Source organism: Pieris napi, chromosome 20 (genome assembly GCF_905475465.1).
Source record: "Pieris napi chromosome 20, ilPieNapi1.2, whole genome shotgun sequence".
NCBI classification, from domain to species: Eukaryota; Metazoa; Arthropoda; class Insecta; order Lepidoptera; family Pieridae; genus Pieris; species Pieris napi.
Window position 1 is genome coordinate 3336823 of NC_062253.1, and position 21654 is coordinate 3358476.

A 21654-nucleotide genomic window follows, 5' to 3' on the forward strand; every position below is an offset into this window, starting at 1 on the left:
GTTAAGTTACACATATATATTTTAGTTAATAATTAGCCAAATGTTAACAATTACACATGGAGCCAAAATGAGCCCTTTAGTTTTACCCACACTTATAAATTGTAATATAACATTCTCGTTTCCGATAATGTCCAATAGGTCGTCTACACATATTCTTTATAGGTAACAGAAGTGTCACATAGATTTCAGAACCCTTAAATATGCCAAGATAGTTTTTTGTTAGCGTCGCAATTCCACTATCCCTAATTTTATGGGTGGGTGGGTATCTCTGTAGACACCCACCTTCAAACAAAGAGTTGCATTTATTTGAACATCCCCTTCAACAACTGCCATCCGACTAACTCGAGTAACTGCTAGTAATAAATAAATAAACTAGTGGCGCTACAACCTTTTTACGTCTGTGTCTATTTCTGTATCTGTGTCATAACCATCAATCTAATAGGCAAGTAGGTGATTAGCCTCCTGTGCACGGCAAGGTATGGTCTACGGCAAGCCTCACGATGTTTTCCTTCACCATTCGAGCGCTTGTAAATGCGTACATAGAAAGTTCATTGGTGCACAGCCGGTGATTGAACCTACGACCTCAGGGATGAATCATTCGCTGAAGCCATTAGGCCAACTGTTTCCACTAATAACATATGTATAAAACAACACTGCCACAGAGAAATCACTTTTTAAATTTGAGTTAATTTTCTATTTATTAATTTTTAATTATTATTATAAATTGTTGTAATAATTTACATTTGTTCAGGCAAAAGCGTATTTCTTTTGGTAAAGAAAAGAACCATGTGTCTAAATTAATAGTAAAATTGCAAACATAGCATATTAATTTCAGTAGACAATAAATTAAAGTTTATCGATATGAAAAACGTCACTAGTGCTAAATACACAAAAAACGTGGGGCGAACCCCACTAAGGGGTCGATAAATGTTAATCATTTGAATGCTAATTTGGTCTCGTTACATTATGATAACGCTGGTACAGTTTTTGTGTCAAATATATATGTTTTTAATACACAAAATCGAAAAGTAAATACATATTTTCATATAAAGTTTTCTTTATACGAAACATTTCATTAACACAGATTTTATAAACAATTCAATCTTTACAAAAGCAAATTTTGTCTAAGGACTATCGAAATTTTATGCTATAAAGCAGTGTTTATCAACGTTTCCCACGCCCCACTGGGGGCATTGATTGTAAATGTTACCTGAGGCATTGTAGGACCTTGTCAAGCCCAATAGCCACCTAAACATTATAAATACGAAGCTTATATATAACAAAACAATATACTGGTGACCCCAGAGCTGCCCTGCGATTCTGTACCTCACTTTTCGAACTCACACAGCGGTTTTCGCATCGGCGGTCGCTCTCAAATCAGTCGTGAAGCAGTCATTTTATGATTTGGCATTCTGATAAACAATAAACTACAAGCTCCCACCTTTTTAGAAGGCAAATAAAATGACTGCTTCACGACTGATTTGAGAGCAACCGCCGATGCGAAAACCGCTGTGTGAGTTCGAAAAGTGAGGTACAGAATCGCAGGGCTGGTGCTTTCCTCGCTCAACGAATAGGTATCGCAATATAGCGAGGAAATGCCAGTATTGAAGGTACTACAGGGACCAAATTTTTTAAATTTGTTTTAGTTGTCTATCTATCCGTTTTAAATTATTATTATTACTATCAAGGCTTAGAATATTGTAAATACTGTATATTTGTGTTGGGAATATATTTTACGTATCCATATATTAATAAATGGTGTACCACGAAGAAAACTTTCGTTCAGTACAGTATTTTTCGCCATATTCCTATCAAAATCTCCAACAAGTAATACATCACAATATGACAAATTAAAACACCGCAAAGGGTCGACAAACAATGGTTTTCATATCTACCCTCGGTTACGTTTGAATGACAAATTTTGCCAATTGACTACCCGCAGCGCGGTAACTAAATTATTGTGCCCCTTGTTTGGAAGAATGGAAAATTACTTTTTAATTTGTTCTTAAGTATGGATGGAACTGGGTTTTTTTTATACTAGCTCCTCCGAACTTCGTTTCGCCTTAGTATGATGTTTTACTTAGCCTGCCTTTATAATTTTTATATAGAAGGCAAAAGTGTAAGAGGGTCACGTGATGTTAAGTGATACACACTGATGGACACTCACATTGCCAGAAGGCTCGCAAGTGCGTTGCCGGCTTTTTAAGAATTGGTACTCATACCAACTTATGAAACTTATTTGCAATGCTACAAAGAGACGGTTTTCTTTCGGAACAAAATCTTTAGGTTTTTCCGTACAATTTCTAGACTTTTTCACTTCATAAAAACCTTTCGTTCAAGGAATAAATAAATAATGCAGTAAACTAAATTACAAAAATTGAATATTTATATTGACGACACAATTTTAATAAACTGCGTATATAACAATATAAATTCATTTTCATTGTGCTTTTCTCGCTCAACGAATCCCAGAGCAAATGCCAGCATTAAAGACACAGCCACAGCGACCAAACGTTTTTTAATTTGTTTTTCTATTTATAATGTTATTATTAGGCTGTGCTTAACCGTTGATTTTTGGGGCTAAAGTCGGTTTCCTTACGATATTTCCCTTCTTAGAAAAAAAATAATTGTGATTCAAATCCACGTTCTCAGTGTTTAGAGGTGCATGCCCAGGGCACTAGGCACTCATCAGCTCACTTATTATATTACCTTTAATAAAACTATGCCTTGTCATTTAGCGACTATTAATTTACGGTTGTTTTATTACAAGGGTTGATTCGATAATTTGCAATAAATTACACGTTTATAAGCATCGTGGGTTATAACGTAATTGCTTAGTTTTTTTGTTGTAGTTACACAATTGTCATCGATTCAAAAGTTGCACCAATTTTGGAGGACAGTAGAGCACGTCGTAGGTTCGATCCCCGGCTGTGCACCAATGGACTTTCTTTCTATGTGCGCATTTAACATTCGCTCGAACGCTGAAGGAAAACATCGTGAGGAAACCGGCCTGCCTTAGACCCAAAAAGTCGACGGCGTGCGTTATACCTGAAGGCTGATCGCATCAATGATCATGAAACAGATACAGAAATCTGAGGCCTAGACCTAAAAAGGTTGTAGCGCCGTTGATTTTTTTATTATTATTGGAGGACAGTTTGATTTATGTAGAGTTGTCATGGAAATATATCTGCTCCGTTTTAGACATTTCTTCATAAAAACTAGAACCGTCTAATTTATTTTTATTATATATTATATACGGTCAATGTAACTGTACAGACAGATCGAACGTTTTGATGGCAATACTCCGAGGAAAAGTTATACCACTAAAACCTTGGACTTTATCAAAACCATTTTTTACAAGTGTCAGAAATACTTGCTTTAATAAGTTGCTCTAATGGGGTATAATTAGTCTGATATAATAATTAATAAAAAAAAAAATAGAAACTTTATAACATCCTTGACGTAGCCAACATGTTCCAATTAATAAAATGTAACTGGGTCAAGTTGTTGGGACATGTGCTAAGGCGGAAAACAGAACCCCAAGGTCCTTACTGAACTCACAACCTGGTGGCAAAACAAAACCCGGTAGACTGAGGATGCATTGGTGGGATGGAGTTGTCAATTCTAAGAAAGCTATGACTATTTAAAAAAAACAACAGTAGTAATACTAACAACACTCAGGTAATCGATTACTATAACAGTATAAAAGTGCTCCTAAAATAAATTAATTTCTTGACATAAGGACTCGTCGGGATCCTTCAAAAGCACCAATTCTGAAAAGGCCTGCAACTTGCGAGCCTTCTGGCGTTGAGTGTCCATGGGTATCACTTAACATCAAGTGACTGTCATGTCCACTGTTTTATATATAAAAAAATACTCAAAAAGTTATACAATGTTAAAGGTTCCGATAATTGATAGTCAGGAGTATGAGCTGATGGCATCCCCCCAATTGAGCTGCGTACCTGTTCCTGAGCTGGATAGCCGCTTCAATAGGTCCAATCCCTAAAAAAGGCGATCGTTCTGATCCATCCAACTATCGCTCAATAGCTATAACCTCCAAAATGGAAACCATTATTAACGTCCAGCTTCTGAGGTATCTAGAGGGTCATCAGCTGATTATCAGTACGGTTTAGGTTGTAGTTCTAAAACACATAAATAATTGAATACTTAAACAAAAAACAATCAAATATGCAATGTAATAAAAAAATGTGAAGCGAATGTTCCTAGTTTCAGTGTTTTCTAAACGTGCGCACGCGTCGATAGCCGATAGCCAAAAGAGCAATAACTAATAACATAGACAACCAGTAATTATGCCCACGCTTTCGACATACATTGAAACATCATGCTTTATAGATCATAGCGATATGAAATGGTTAAGTGTTGGGCGGACATATTTCTGTGTCTGAAGCAGTACAGTTTATGAAAATGCCAACAAAACCACTTGTAAAAAACCAAGTCTGGCAACTCAGTTCTTCTAATATAAAAAGTTGTGAGATCCACGTAATACCAAGTCAGTTGATTCAGTTCCTACTTAAGGGACTTTCTGTCTTAAGTTATTACGCAATTAGCTGACAGTATTAATATTACAAATCTTTCATTAATATTAATAAGATGATTTATAAAAACACTAAACATTTTTGTATTAGAATGAAGCTTCTATGTCTACTAGTGCCTAAGAGTTTTGATGATCGGTGTCAGAGTCAGTGAGTGACAACATTAAGTAATTTGACGTTTTAAACTACTAGTTTAAATTGGATGGAACTTGAAATATACTGTGTCTATACAATCCCTAACAAAAAAATCTGTTCCCTAATTTATCCACAACGAAGTGTGGAAGAAGGGGTCGAAAATTGCCAGAACTGTTTCGATAAAAGCATGGTACGGCTAATTTTATTGTTTCCCTAAACTCAAACTCAAAATAACTTTATTCATATAGGTACACTTATGAACGTCAGAAAAGAAGTTAATACTTTATATACTTCGTTAATCAGTTTATTTTCTTTTTTGAACTGAATAGTTTGATTTCAATATAAACCCTTAGCCAAAATAAATGTACATTCCACAGTAAGCGCAACTTTACTCAGATAAAAAACCTATGAAAATAACATATGTCGTCCGTAGTTCACGAACCTTTGGAATGTATTCCGTAAACTGGAACGATTAATTACTAATGTCATTTGTCAAAATCAATAAACATTTCCTTTTTTCCTATAGTGAGAAAAATAGGATTCAAATTAAATTCTTTAAAAAATTAACGATTTCGAGAAAAACCAACACCCCTAATTGTAAACACGTGAACAAAAAGGTGTTTTGATATCGTGGGAAGTTTTTTCGATAAAATATATTTGGAAAGTTTTAATTGTTTTAAGGACCTTAATCACAGAGCGGCGCGTGTAAAGGTACAAATAGAAATTATATATTAGGATATATACGCTATGTTTTAATAATTTTGCTATTTTTTTTTAGCAAGTATGTTTGTGTTTATTGAACTTCGACGGAAAATCGATTCTGACCGTAGCGAAATCTAATTACTTAGAAATAATATTTCTAAAGAGTTTTAATAATAATAAAGAAAATACACAAGAATCTGCGATCATGAACCAAATATAAAATAATGAAATAGTCATTTCTATGGGATTTTTTAGATTTCCCTCAATTCAAGGGAAAATAATTTAGAAAGTAACAATCAGATTTCATAAACGTTATTTCATTGTTTCTTAGTTCTTTATTGACATACAAAACACTTACTAACGAAAGACACACACAGAAACACACAAAATAATAATAATCAAAATAGAAAAATAACGAAAAATTATGGTAAAAAAGGAATAAGATAAATTTTAAGAGTGTAATGTGGGTGTGTTTTATTTGTAACTGGCCCTGGCTCAGCATTACGCAGTAAAGCATACAAAAAACACGCGTCATTGCAAAATCACATTATCTAAAAAAAATATCACTAAGGGGCCACAAGTTGCGTAAAATCTATTTATTTTATTCGTATTAGGCTCCACTATATCAAGTCCGATTTTAACTTTTTTTTTCTAATTCGAAATTTAAAATTTAGATTTGAATATTCTATTCTAGGCTGCCAGTTCGGCTTCACTACGTAATTATAAACAAAAAGGTTTTATATTAGATCATTTAAAAATTACATTATAATATTTAAAAGCCTTTTTCTTAGGAACGTTTCAATAAGTTGTACCAACACATTATACCGGCACGACAAAAGGTTTAAACATTAATAATCACCCTTAATTGCTCTGACCCACCTTAACCTTAAAAACACATAATGATACCACTCCAACTCTTAATTTTCGACCTTACAACTGTAATTATCTTCGCATTTCCTAAATATAAGGATAGAGTTATCTTTTGATTTATTTTTATAGAAATTACGGGGTTCTGACCGAGCCTTAATGTGACGTTTAGTCGAAATATTTGTTCATGGAAACTATCGGTTTATGTTAAGACTGAACTTAAAATATCGCGAAGAAAAAATAAAGAAACGTCAATGGATGTAAATAGGCGGTTTCGTTGATACTTTTTATGCGCCAATTTATAGTGATGTACAGCCTAAAGTGACAGAAATGTGCAGTCACCGACTGCACATTTCTTGTTTCGCAGGATTCGTTTTAAGAACTTTGTTTTATTTATTTTGAATATTGTATTAATCGTAGATTTATGAATAATTTATCTATCATTTATCTAACCTAACCTAACCTAACCTAAAAAGAAGTGGTCATCCCCTTATCAGCCCACGCCCAAATCTAGAAGGGACTATAACAATATCGTATATACATGAAATCCTAAAAAAATAAATGTAAATCGTCTAAATTTGCATATCTTAGATACGATATTAAATACGCTTTCCAAAGGACACTCTACATATCTATAAATCATTTAGCATATTTGCGGGTAGAATAATTTACATCCTACCCCCCAAACCGCGCTTTACTAATTGAGCCATTTCACAGATAAGTAGATAAAACACGGAATAGGGCAAACCCTAAATTATGCGTATTATTTGCATATAATAACTGTGGGGGTGACATATTTCGTGTGTAGGTTCAAATGAGCGTAAGCGACAATTTTTGATACGGAAATTTCTACCATAAAATTTGGGAGCAGAGTTGATTTTGTAGTGGGAAAATGCAGGAAATAAATATAGAAACAATTGAGTTGGATTCCCTAGGGATGGATTGGGAAGAGTACTGGGAATGCAGTTATGCAGATTTAGTAATGATGCCAGTTATACGTTTGATCGTGCGGTTCCTTTGAGGGGACTATAAAAACACAATAAAATTACAATAATCCTGTCTTTTGACGTTTTGCAATGTCTACTACAAAGATAGAGATACTAGACAAGAATATATGTGCATTATGTTTCAATATTTTAATGTTTTTGTTACATATATTTTCCTATACTATGGTCATTCGTCGTCAAAATATTTCTTTCTTACCATTTCAAAATGTTATTATCAAAATTTCATAATTAGAATTAAATTAAATCGATACAATTAGAAATAAGAAATTCTTACAATATTACATTCCAATTTCAAAAACATACGTTTCGTGTGGTTTCCTTTGTTAAATATTTTCAGTGTTCCAAATTTGAAAGGAAAATATAACAATATATATTTACTCCTTGGTGAAATATGACCACTGATAATTCAATAAAAATAATATCTACGGAAACCCAGCTAATCATTTGCAAATCCACAAGAGGGCGGTAACGAGCTTACAATCAGAAGTGTCCAGACTCCCAGGAGGAACGATATTTCATTAGTCCGCCCTGGGAACAGACTCCGCGGTGATGTTGAGAACAAAAATCAACACTTACATTGTTGATCATTTCCAGTGAAACGAGGAGTTGGAGAAATGGATGTGGTATTCTGAACCAATTAGTTACGTCATATCTTGATTATGCTTTAACTGGACTAATCAAAGTTGTAGTATCCTTGTTTTAATCTAAGGCTTAATTCATGTTTACAAAAATAAGTTTAATAGAATAAATTTGTTAATTTAATTAAAAAAAAGTGCGTTCGTATACAGGGAGTATACGTAAATTAGTGTCATGATAAGTGATTATGGTAAATAAAATAAACCAAAACTTTTTTTTAGGTCTGGTCTTCAGATTTCTGTATCTGTTTCATGATCATTTGTCAATCTAATAGGTAAGTAAGATCAGCCTCCTGTGCTTGACACACGCCTCCGACTTTTAAGGCAAGACCGCTTTCTCACAATGTTATCCTTCACTGTTTGAGCGAATGTTTAATGTGCACATAGAAAGAAAGGCCATTGGTGAACAGCCGGGGATCGAAGCTACGACCTCATGGATGAGAGTCGCACGTTGAAGGCACTAACTAGGCCAACACAGCTCTTTTCAGATTCAGTTTATGGTAAATATACAGTTTTATTGAAGTGAATTTTTCTTTTCTCTATCCTGTCCAATATAATAATAATAACATTTTTTTAAAGTGGGGAATTCCCTTACTAAAGACTACTTCACTGATTGTTGGTATTTATACATGAAAGTGATGTGTTACTCAATATAAAATTGCCATATCCAATAAAAGCTTTCGGCACTCCCACATAATCCTGCGGGATTAGCTCTCTCCGAATGTCAAGTGTCACTCAGAGCGCGCGAAATATTGACATTGCAGATTATGTAGGGACTGGCCCAAGTGTTGTCAATTGTCATCTAACCCACCTTATAAATTCATGAGAATGTATACAATTATACGCATATTTTCCATAAAAGGATATTTAAATTAAGAATAGAATTCATAACACTTCTTTTAAATCATTTATTTTATCTAATATATTATTAGCTAACATAGTTAACATAATGGCTAATAAAATTATTTTAGTTTATATTGAATATATGTAGAATTAATTACTTTAAGGAAATCAATGCAGAAGTTTCGTTAATGATAAATACAACATATTTTTTCTTATTAATCTAGAAGTTTCTTTACGTTACGTGTAATACGGTATACGTAAGTAAATAAAAAAAGATGTTAGGTATGTTAAAAGAGAAAATTCTTGTGATTCGAATGCGTCTTTTAAATAAAACATTGAAGTGAAAACTCTTTACATAAAACCTCTTCAATGGCAGAAAGTTAATAAAGAACGGTCGGAAGTACAAATAAGATCACGTGACTGAACCACCGCGCCCTCTGGCGGTCACGTGGCGGGACACGGATAGGGATCTTTCGCGCGCGAAATTGTCTATGCTCTATCAAATTGTCTATGAATGTAAATTGTCGTGTATAGTTCTGTTTTCTACCGAAGCTTTGTTTAATTCGAAATTTAAATTATTGTTCTAATATCATTTCTTAGTAATAATACTTTCTTAGTTGATTAATCGTTTAGAACAAACAGTTTAGCGAATTATAAGACTTAAGACGCACCTTATTGGTGAAGACATTTTTTTTTAGATATCCATAAATCATAAAATTATGACATTTTGGTGAAGTCTATTAAAATTATCCATATCTATTAAAATTAGGCAATGTTATTAATGAGCTTAGCACGTGGTCTAATAGCTTCAAGCCAATTCGGGAATTTCTAAGAAAATTTCAAAATTTCAAAATCATTTATTCGTATAGGTAACACAATGTACACTTATTGAAAGTCAAAAAAAGAAAAATATATTAAATGCTTCTAATTTAACATTTACTGCCAGTTTCAAATCAGCGTAGGATAGAAGAGAAGATCTGGCAATAAACTCTCCGCCACTCTTTTTAATCGCCAAGGTTTTTGTTTTACACAATGTTTATAAGGAGCTACAACCATTACACCATGTTCCACATGACATCTTAAGTAATCTGTGTGAAAGTGTCAGGATTCGAATCGTTCGTTGAATACGGTTACGTGGAAGGAGCTGGTACTGGGGAGCTTCCACACAGAGGTAAAATAAAAATAAAATAAAATATGTTTATTATGGAACATAAGATACATGTATCACTTATTCCACGTCATTAAATTTGAAGGCATCCCTACTCATCGGCAAAGAAGACAGAGGGTGTAGGCCGAGAGAAAAAGCCGGCGTAAAAAACTCTCGGTACTCTTTTAAAACAGCAAATCATCAAACAACACTTATTTTAAACAAATATCGCAAATTAATTAGAAGTAGCCTGTCTAGCACTAGTCCCAGGCCCTTTTATCAACTAGATAGTCGTTGACTTTATAGTAAGCCTTTTTGGTGAGAACAGCCTTGCGATTCTGTAACTTACTTTTCGGTTTTAACAGCGGCGGTCGCGCTCAAATCAGTCGTAAAGCAGTCATTTTACGATTTGGCATTCTAATAAGGAGGGAGCTTGTAGTTTATTGTTTAAAAAAAAAAAAAACGAGTTCGAAAAGTGAGTTACAGAATCGCAAGGCAGTACTCCATGTGGGGCCGAATTTGCGCTCCATAGTCTTTGAAATTCCCTTTTCACCTGCTCATCATGAGTCGTGAATTTTTACATCAATTTAGTTTGTGACCGATTTAAACCTATACTTAGCATTTCGCTGTAGGGCTGAACTGTCATTGATGTTATTTTGGTGAGTGATTAAATTGATAATTACAGCAATTACACACAATTAATCATTGTATATTGAGATTTTTGGATAGTGTTAATAATTTCTACTTTCTACTTTGTAATAATTAAAAATCCATTAATATTTTACGAATTGGCAACATATATTTATTAGGATTCCATACTTTGTATTGAACAAGAGCAAAACACTTTTTTTATGTAATAGTAGGCAAACCGGCAGGAAGCTCATCTAATGTTAAGTGATACCGCCGCCCATGGACTCTAACATTGCCAGAAGCCTTGCAAGTGGCCAGCTTTTTAAGAATTGGTACTCTTTTCTTGAAGGACGCTAAGTCGAACTGGTTCGGAAATACTTCAGTGGGCAGCTAGTTCCACCTTATGTATTCTGCCTTCCAAAAATGAAACTCAATAAAACAACTCCATAAAAATTAATCAGTGGCGCTACAACCTTTTTAGGTTTGGCATCAGGTATGTGTTTCATGATCATTTGTCAGTAGGCAAGTAGGTCATCAGCCTTCTATGCCTGACACACGCCGTCGGCTTTTTGGGTCTAAGGCTCCTCACGATGTTTTCCTTCACCGTTCGAGCGAATGTTAAATGCGCACATAGACAGAAAGTCCATTGGTGCATCGGGGATCGAACCTACGGCCTCAGGGATGAGAGTCGCACGCTGAAGCGAAAAGGCCAACACAGGACAAGAGCACATGGAAGCCCATGGAAGGCGTCACATGGTCAAAGTCAGTGAATCACCTAAAGTTAAAATAAAAACTTTGTCGAAACAAAGTCATTTGTAATCTAAATATTTGTGATCACGCCAGGCCCTGTCCAGATCCCATTCATCCCCAAGAATTCTGACCCTTCACGAAAAAAATATGGTAGTTTATTTTTTAAACTGGCAATACACATACTACATTTCTCGCCATTAGTAAAGTGTCATTTTGACGTGCGTAGATGACCATAGTAACCCCGGGGGCATAATTTGAACACCGTGCGATTTACCATTTTCACGCTATTTTATTTTTCTTCATTCGTCAATTTTATTGCCATGTCTTTGGAAACTGTATTCATAGATCAGTTTTTTTTTTAATTTTCTGAGAAAGAAAGATGCTCGAAGCCCTGCCAGGGCATTAAGGCTAATACTATAAGCTCCAGTGCAGTTGTTTTAGCTCCTACTATTATGTTATGGCCATAAATACATTACATAGTTACAACAAAACTCCTCCCAACAGTATGATGCTGCATGTAGGGCATCGAAACTCGGTTCAATTTTGAAAACCCGGGTTTTCGGGTCTAAGAGTAATCAAAACCCGGGTAGACCGGTTTTTTCGAGCATTTCGATCTTTTTATTGAATTTTTTTTAAATGTACTAATCTGCGTTTATATATCGATTTCCTACAATGAATACAAAATATAAAGGACGAGGAAGAATTTAAATAAATAAAACAGTACTTTACAAATTACAAAAACAGTTTTAATGTTTAAAAAAGTGATAAAGATTTATTTTTTCTTCAGAATATTAAGTAAAAAGTAGTTATGCATTTTACTCATTATATAAACAACATAGTTAAGATATACCCTCTGACCATCTGACCACTTAAAAAAGAGAGGAACGCTCTCGCTGTCGCGTACCGCCACTCTCGAAGAGTGCTATTTCTACCCTCACAGTAGTAAGCAAATCGTCTGATGGACAAGCTGATCCAGTTTTAGGAGCAGTATTATCAGTAGCAACAGCTTGACTTAACTGTCTGTTCAGTTCCTCTTCATTTATCAAAGTAGACGACTGAATGTCAATTTCTCGCAGGCCTTGATCTGGCGCTGGCAAATTTTTTAGAGGTATATTTTGTTTTTTGGTTGTGCGTTTAATCAGATTATCAATTTCGTTTAGCATTTCATCACCTGTAGGCCGATAAAAAACAGTTTTATCTTCATTTTTCATATCACATATTGTTCTCAAAATATTTACCCGGATTTGCCAAGTACTGTAGTGTTGCTGCTTGAGTTAGTATTTTTTTTGCGCATCGTTTGCTCAATGCAGTTGCCATTTTGTTACTTAGTGGTGTCTTCATTTCATCCATTTTCTTCAATGCAAATGTTAGGGAAACATCAGCTATAATTAATGTTGCATCGCGTCGACAAAGCGCCTCGCCATCCAATATTTATTGAATCTCATCTATATTTCTCCAGTCATCATCAGTAAATGCAATATCTGTTTTTAAATCATTTAAAGCGACGAGCTTCTCTACACCCTCCCCTCTCCACTGCTCCACACTTCACTTCATTCATGTCTTGAGATGGACGCGCGGAACGCGAATTTAACTTGCAAGGCTTGTTTTATTGGTAGGAACGTAGCAACGAAGCTACTTTTTACGTACAATAATAATTTATCAAAGCGTCTTTTTATTCCATTTACTTATTATTGCATTCAAAGTGGCTTAAACTTAATAAATAACAAAAACAAAAGTATTAAAAAAAAACCCGAAAAACCCGAGTTTTAAAAATTAAACCCGGGTTTTTTTGTAATCCTCAGAACCGGGAAAACCCGGTTTTTTTCGGTCCGGGTAAACCCGGGCTCGATGCCCTAGCTGCATGTATCTAAATTTGACATCAAAATGCCGCAGGGCGCAGCTCATAAAATATTTCCTACAAATAACAATAACGACATAAAGACACGCACGTCCGTCCACTTCAGTGATCGAGAGGATAATGCGCGATAATTCTAAATTTGAATTTGAAGAACGGTCGCGCACGGGCCTGGGTTGCCAGTTATATAATTAGAAAATGAAAGGGTTGCATCGCCTGGGGCGTCACTAGGGAATGCAATCCCGATCCCGCGGGATTCTGATCTCGCGAGATCCCGTGTAATTTTTCGGGATCAATCTCGAAGCATAATATGACGAGATCCCGTTCGAGATTGACGGGATTGGGAGATGTTTATTTAGTTAGTGCAGAACATACGTTGCGTTTCATTATTCGAAAGCTAGAAGATCTAGAAACTACTCTCTCAGAAAAGTTGGCCTCTTCGATAAAAATCTGAAAAATCCGAATAATTTTCAAAATGATTTGGAGCAATGGAAAGGCAATGAGACTTTCCAATATTGCCAAGCAAATATCTAAGTCAAAGAAATCAAAAAATATAATCACTATATTATAGAGATTAATAGAGAGTATTAGGAACAAGTAGAAATTAATATATAGTATTAAACGAAGATCACTTGCCACTTTTTTGATTTCAGAGGATTTAAATATGTACTGCTACACAAACTAATAAATCACTTCAAGAGGAATTAGAAGAAACTCTCCGAGCGTCTAAAATTCCTTTTACTTTTAGACGCTAGCTTAGACAAATTAGAGTCAGTAATACAAAAATAAATGGATTTTTTTGAGTGTGGTGGAACAAGGGGGCGATTTTTTCAGTTTACATAATATAATTGCTTATTCACGCTGTTGCCAACCAGTGTTGAGTTGGAGAAAGCATTCTCAGCAGCAGGGAACATCGCAACGAACATTAGATGTCGGTTTTCAGATAGCACTCTTGATACACTTTTTTTTAAGAAGTAACTTTCAAAATCTACTACTTTTTAATCTCCTTTAATTATATCTACTTTTGTTTTGATTATGTTTATGTTCGTAAAACTGTTAATTATTAAGTTAGTACTAAAGGCCTTTGTTTTCTTTCAAATAATATTTTGTTTTAATTAACCTTAATATTATCACAAACAAGCAGTTTTCATCATATTCAGTCATGTGAAATTCACATTTTTTTAAACATGACGAGATCCCGAAAATCTCGGGATCCCGCAGGATTGATATTTCTAATCCCGAGGGATCTCGAATTTACGATCTCGAGTCGGGATTGCATTCCCTAGGCGTCACTACTATCGCTCAGCATCGATACGAGGAACCGGCTAGCGATGTATAATATCGATGTTAGACTGTTTTTTAACGAAATTTATATAAAAATGTGTCGATTTGTGTTTTATTATATTTATTTTATTTGCTTTATACTTGATTAGATGAGACAATAACTCTTTTAATTTCCTTTTTTATTCTACTAGAAGTATTTTATTATTCCACTAGTAAATCAGAAGACAATTAGTAGATAATAAATATATTTTTATATGGCAATTTTGTTTGACTGTCTAGCTCTCTCAAATATCACCATATACCCATGAATTGATTAAACTATTAAGAATCTAGTCAATGTAAAAGAATTAAAAATTCTAACGAATCTATTTTAACCGTTGCGCTATGGAGACTATGATCCATATTAAAGTAATTTCCAAGCAATTTCTCTGTCAGTAATATGTCATTAGCATACCACCGAAATGCGTGACATTGTGACTGCCGGAGGCTGTCAAACTGTTTAAAGTGACCATGCGTTATGATTTTGTAAAGACCTTAATTAAAGATTTATGTTACAAAACAATAAAATATGAAAAAAATCTGAATCTACGGTGATATTGTTAGCAAGCTAATAATAGTGTATTTATTTGAATGGCGCAACGGATGAAATCAAAAAAAATTTTTTTCGGTTTTAATACATTTATCATTGATGCTCCTATTCTCCTCTCACCGTAGGGTATATTGCCTATGTCATTGATAATGTAACTATATATTTAAATCTATTTAGGGTATCGTATTTAAGCCATTTATAATATTAATAATTTTTATGTAAAAATGGCGTTTGTAGCGCCATCTAGTGATAGTGTTTCAAGTTAAATTTTATTTGCTTATCATCGGTATTGGTGCGTATAATAAAAATCTAATATGATAGTCTCTTTTCTTTTAAATAACTTCTAACAGTTATTTTAATGTATAAACCCAAAACCCTTGTACCCCAGAGGCGGCATGATTCTGAACTTTCATTATTTTATTTGAATAAAATCTTTGTTTAATAAAATTTACATTACGATGTCACAGCCCAGTTATTAAGCAGCGAAATCATGTTTTGTTTTTGGTGATTTTTTACGGCAAGTGACAATGGTCACCCACTTAAGTGGGTGCGTTGGAAGCCTCTGACGGAGGAGTATACTCTTTCTAACAATTGGAGGTCGTATCTCCCAAGGAGTTGTTACCACAGTTCGCTGATTCGCAAAAGAAAGTGCCTCGTGAAGCGGACCGTGAAAGACTTCCAGCCATCAAGGTGATGCGGAAGAAATTTTGAGTTAATACAGTAATAATTTTGAGATAATACAGTAATAATTTTGAGATAATACAGTAATAATTTTGAGATAATACAGTAATAATTTTGAGATAATACAGTAATAATTTTGAGATAATACAGTACGCTCTTCTATTGAAGGCTATTTAGACGTTGATTTTATATAACTGATAACAAACGGGCAGGAGGATCAAGACATGTTAAGTGATGCAATGGACACTCACATTGCCAGAGGGCTCGCGCTTGTGATGCCGGCCTTTTAAGATTAGGTACGCTCTTTTGATGAAGTCGAATAAGTTTAGAAATATTTGCAATTGCAGCTAGTTCCATAAGGTGGTGGTGCGTGGCAAGAAGTGTCTTAAAAGCGCTGTGGCGTGTACGTGTGTGTGCCAGACATAATAAAAAAAGGTGCGTGTACCTATGTACGCGCCTAAGAAGTTATACTTCTTTGGCATTATTAAAAATAGTTTTTGATTGCATGCAAATAATTAATTGCAATTAAATAATCAAAGACTGGTAAAGGATTATAGTGGATGAATGGATTATAGTCAATAAAGTTCAGTTTACATTTGAAAAATTTAATAAATAAATATTTATTATTTTTCTCTTACATTAAGTGTAACATAAATTATATTATTATTCGAATGTTGTTTTTAAATTATGTCCCATGCCGTAGCATCTTCCGTGGGCAACTTCATTCTGTTAATTTTGTGTAACGGTGCGCGCGCATTTCACTCTCATAAATTTTTCATAACGCGCCTAAAGAAGTATAACTTCAAAAACCTTTTTAAAACGTACAAGATTTAGGTGTGGCGCTCCAGTAAGGAAAAATATATATTTGTAATACAAGAACATTACATAAACAAATCTACATGTGGCTGACATGAGGCACGAAATACTCTAGCAATCTAGAACCTGGCAACACCCAAATTTGTATTAACACTGTGGGAACGGATAAAATGTTTCAGATTCTCACGTTCATCAGTTATAAGTGGAATACCAGAAGGCATTGATCGCGTGACAAACGTTGAGAAATTATTCCGATGGGAACCGAACCTAATACTGGGCTAACTCTGACAAATTGCAAGGATTTACTCCAAAAATGCGTTAATAAGTTGTAAAATTGGACCTATGTTACACCGTAGCTTCTGGCTAATGAAAGAAGATAATTGAATTATTTAAAAACTTACGGATGGCAACACAGAATGTCATTGAATTTCTTAGGTTAGTATGATTTATTGTCTTGATACTTTATGCAATTACTCATTTTTATTTCTATTATATATTTTTTTCCGAATAGTTAACAGGTATAATAGCCTAAACTTTGTTTTATTTGATAGAATATTACTATCAATGTAAAAAACTAATAAAATAAAATTAAGTATCAACTAAGTTTAATCCACAAAATATATGAAACTTTTAGGGATACCATACTATTTTTTTTTTAATTTGCTGCGCTTTTTCGTTATCTTCTTTCATTAGCTCCTCTAGTGAATATTAATTTTATAATATGTGAAAATTAATTAAAATGTCCTGCTCCTTTTAATATGTAATTTTAAACGTATGTTCCCAATAATTATAAATATCAATATCGCGTTCAATCTTTACTAATGTTATAGAAGCAAAGTTTGTAACGTTTTTGGGCGTAATCTCTATAATACTGACCGATTTTGAAAGTTCCTTTACCAATATATAGCCACGTTATTTGTGAGTGTCCTGGGATATAAAATACCTGTATTTTTTTTAAATATTATATTCCAGTATCCTACAGATATCATATGGCTTTATCATTGTTAGAGACTTTTGGAAAGTCGGAAAAAAAACGGTCGAACGTGAACGTTTCTTACGAACGCTATCTTAACGATATATCAATTTCAACACGTTATGTCTAGCTTTTTATACAATCCAAATACATATCTGTTTTCACCGATATATAATCGGTTCCTGGTCAGTTGTAAACAATGTTCAAATATAATGTAACACTATTTACTATCAAACCATATCATCCGTATCACCTCGACGTCCGTCGTTCCACAACTGAGAGTTTTTAAGGCAGTTACTGAAGTATTTCCAATTTGACTTAGGAACAATTAAGTGCTGGCATTGTCAGAGTCTATCTTCTTCTTCTTGAGGTACCACTTTATTATTAAAGGTTGGCCGATAACAACTTGAATTGCCTTGCGCTATACTAAAAAGCTCCTCGTGACGTGCGAATGTGATGGTCCACTTCCCTTCTTCACGACTCTTCTACCAGCCCATCTCTTGCCTTGAACTTTGCCCATCATAATAAGCTGCAACAAGTCGTATCGATGATGACGAAAACAGTGTCCGAGATATGCAACTTTCCGTATTTTAACAGTCTGCAATTTTCGTGTCGCCGCTGTCCATGAGCGGTGGTATCACTTCACATTAGGTCAGCCCGTACCCGTGTGCCTCCTGTTACAAAAAAAATGTCATATTTATGTATTCGAATACAGGCTATTTTTTTTTATTGAAGTTATACTTCTTTAGGCGCGTTATGAAAAATTGATGAGAGCGAAATTTTACGATGCGCGCGCACCGTTACACAAAATTAACATAATGAAGTTAGTTCTAGGTGGCATGAAAATCGATAATAACTATGTTCAAGTTGTATATTCTATTGTATTTTTATATTTAGAACACGTGTTTCGTAACAGTACAATTAAACAGCGTGAATAAATAAATATTATTTTGGTGTTTTTATTAAATCAATTTCATATACGACGGTTATAGTATTAACTAATAATAATTTTATTGATTAATTTTAATATTTATCATTAATCACTACTGCATTTTAGTTATTTTTTTTCCATACGCCAAAGAAGTATAACTTCTAACGCGTGTACATAAGTACACACCCTTTTTTTTTACATAATTCTAATCTATAGTCAAAATACGCGATACCCACGTTTTGCGGCTTGATACACTTCGGTGTAACAAAGCTCTCGTAAGTTGCAATTATGTTATGCTATCATTTCGTTAGACTAGGTTAAGCTCAGTCGTGACTTTCCAAACACGTTTGACGCACTCTTTGATCTGGGTAGGCGTCGGCGCCTAAATTTTAACAAATTATAGGTACGTTTATTGTTTTGAGTCACTGGAAGGGTAAAGGCTGGAAAGGGTATGGGGCATAGTAATTATTATTGCATTTCAGAGAAATAATACGTAAGGTTAGGCTTCACTTTTTTAAACACTAGCCACTTTTTACACACTTTATATTAGCTTCACCTGTATGTATGTAACCGACTCCTTCGGACTCGATTTTGACCAACTTTAAACGGACAGATTTTATTCAAATTTTGCGCACCTGTCAAAGATCGATGACGATGCAATATTCCGAAAAAAAAATAAACTAAAAAATAAAAAATAAATAAAAGTTAAAAAAAACTAAAAAACACGCTTTTAAAGCACATCAAACTAAAAAGTGAAAAATAATTCCTAATTTAGGCTGAAAATGGTAATGAACAAAAAATACTGGTATTATTGTGAAAAAGCGTGTGGCGCTCTGTGCCATATGAGCAACGTAGTTTGATGTGCTTTAAAAGCGTGTTTTTTAGTTTTTTTAAACTATTATTTATTTTTTGTATCGAAGTTTACATGAACAGGGAATATAAACTTAAAAACCTAAGAAAGTTTACGTTCTAAAGTCGATTTCTATTAATTAAATTAATTTGTCTGACATCGTCTGTAATATTCTTTATTATTATTATTATTAAGTCTTTATTCCTGACACCCAGTATAATATAAAGAAACATTTGTTTAAGTTACATAACCTTACTTAATCTAATACATCAGATCGTCATAGTCGTAGAATAGTGACGGATCTGACAAATAGTAAACTTTACAGGGCAGCCATTTCAAAATAATATAATCATGTTAGTTTTTGTCATAACTTTTTTGATTCATATTCTGACACTATGAAAATTGGCATACAAGCAAACAAAAACAATAACATTAAATTACACAGTTTTCTAGAAAAATGATTCCATGTGTGTACGTCTATCAAATCCTACACTTTACCGACTGTATGTTATTAAATTGAAATGAACACATGGATTTTTTTTAATGTAACCGTAATATGTAGTCAATCCAAATATGATAAAAAGTGGATTTTGGATTTTTTTCAAATCTGACATTGTTCTACGATCACGACCTGTGCCTCTTCCAGCTGCTTCCATTGTTTTCTAATGTTAGCTCTTCCTGTTCAAGTTGTGCCTCCTATTCTCTTTACATCGTCTGCCCATCTCTTGCTCGGTCTTCCACTTTTAATTTATCCATCTCGTGGTTGCTATTCTGTAATATTTTTTGTCGATTTCAACCTACCATCTCTCGTCATGTGCCCGGTCTATAAGCGTGAAGTGAGTTCTGGAAATGTTTTTAGTTTTTAAATTTTTGTATGAAATCCTTTTGCCAAAATAACAGCTTACAAGAAATGCATAATATTTCGAAACCAAATCGACTTAGGGTCCTTCAAGAAAAGTGGGGCCTTAAATGACCGGCAACGCACTTGCGAGCCCTCTAGCATTGAGAGAGTCCATGGGCGATACTTAACATTAGGATATGGTTTCACTTAGCATCAGGTGATCGTCCTGTCCGTTCGCCCCTGTTCTATTAAAACGTCACGGACTGGTGCGACGCCATCTTGTCTAGAGAGACGTTTTGGCGGGTTCTTGAAAATTGATTTTTTAAACCATTTAGAGAATTAAAAATAACAAATTGTATAGGTTCCATCACAATAATAAATAATCTGCAATGTTTTTTTTTTAATCTTGTCGAATAGCCTATTGTCTAAAATAATAAGGGAATTTTCGCTCGGATGTATTTCAAAAACTAATCCCAAAACTACCTGATTTTTCAATTTGTTTTGCAAAACCGAGTAAAAATTTTCCCTTTAGAACCCTTATCTGTGATGGAACCTTGGCTATGGAATATTTAAAAAAAAAAAAATAATGGTTTTGTAAAAATTATGATATGTACACTAGTCTGTGAATACCCAAAGTGTAAATAGACCAATAAGATTCCTAAATCGCGTACGCTGCGGAAACCATCGACAATAGAACAAAGTGATATAATTCAGTTTTATAGAAGACTAATGCATCTACAAAAAATAAATTACACTTATTTTTTTTAATTTTTTACTATTTTTGTATCTGTACTAAATTACCTATATCTATTTCCTAATTACTTTACAAGAACCCTTTCACAGATGAAGGCCTCCTCCAAGGATCTCCAGGGAAGACCAAGATACTTGGGTGAGTTGCATCCAGCTCGAGCCAGCCGTTTTAGTAATGTCATCCGCCCATCTCGTGAGCGGTCTTCCTCTGTTTCGTTCCCCAATATATTATACATGTAATAATTTATTATATAACTATACCTATAATACTCCTTCGATAAAGACTTCGGTTAAAACTGATTATTTCAATTTAGAAATTCGAATTATGTTTTTAAATATACATTTGCTAGCGGTACTTTGTCTACTGCTGATACTACTTAGCTCACCTGCCTTAAACAATATCAAAAATGGCGCACTAATATCGATTTGACCATTAGAATAAATAAGCTGTATTCAAAATGGTAATAACAGTGTAGTTCTGATGTTAGATAGCGCAGAGCTATTGAAATTATAGGTTTACAACCACAACTATTTATTTGATAAACTTCGATGAATTTAATAAATTGGTGGTTCGAATTTTTGTATGAGTCATTTAGGTTTTACAAGCAATATGAGCCAATTAAATAATTATAATAATAGTGTATGTAGGTTACGATCAATTGTGCCACTATGCTAATATAAGAAATACGTATCTTTTTTCTATATTTACTTACGTAATTATTTTATAATTGAAATATATATTGATTTTCAAAGACTATCTATGTTAAATTTGCAGGAAAAGCTTATTGATATTGAAAACTAATACTACTTAAGCC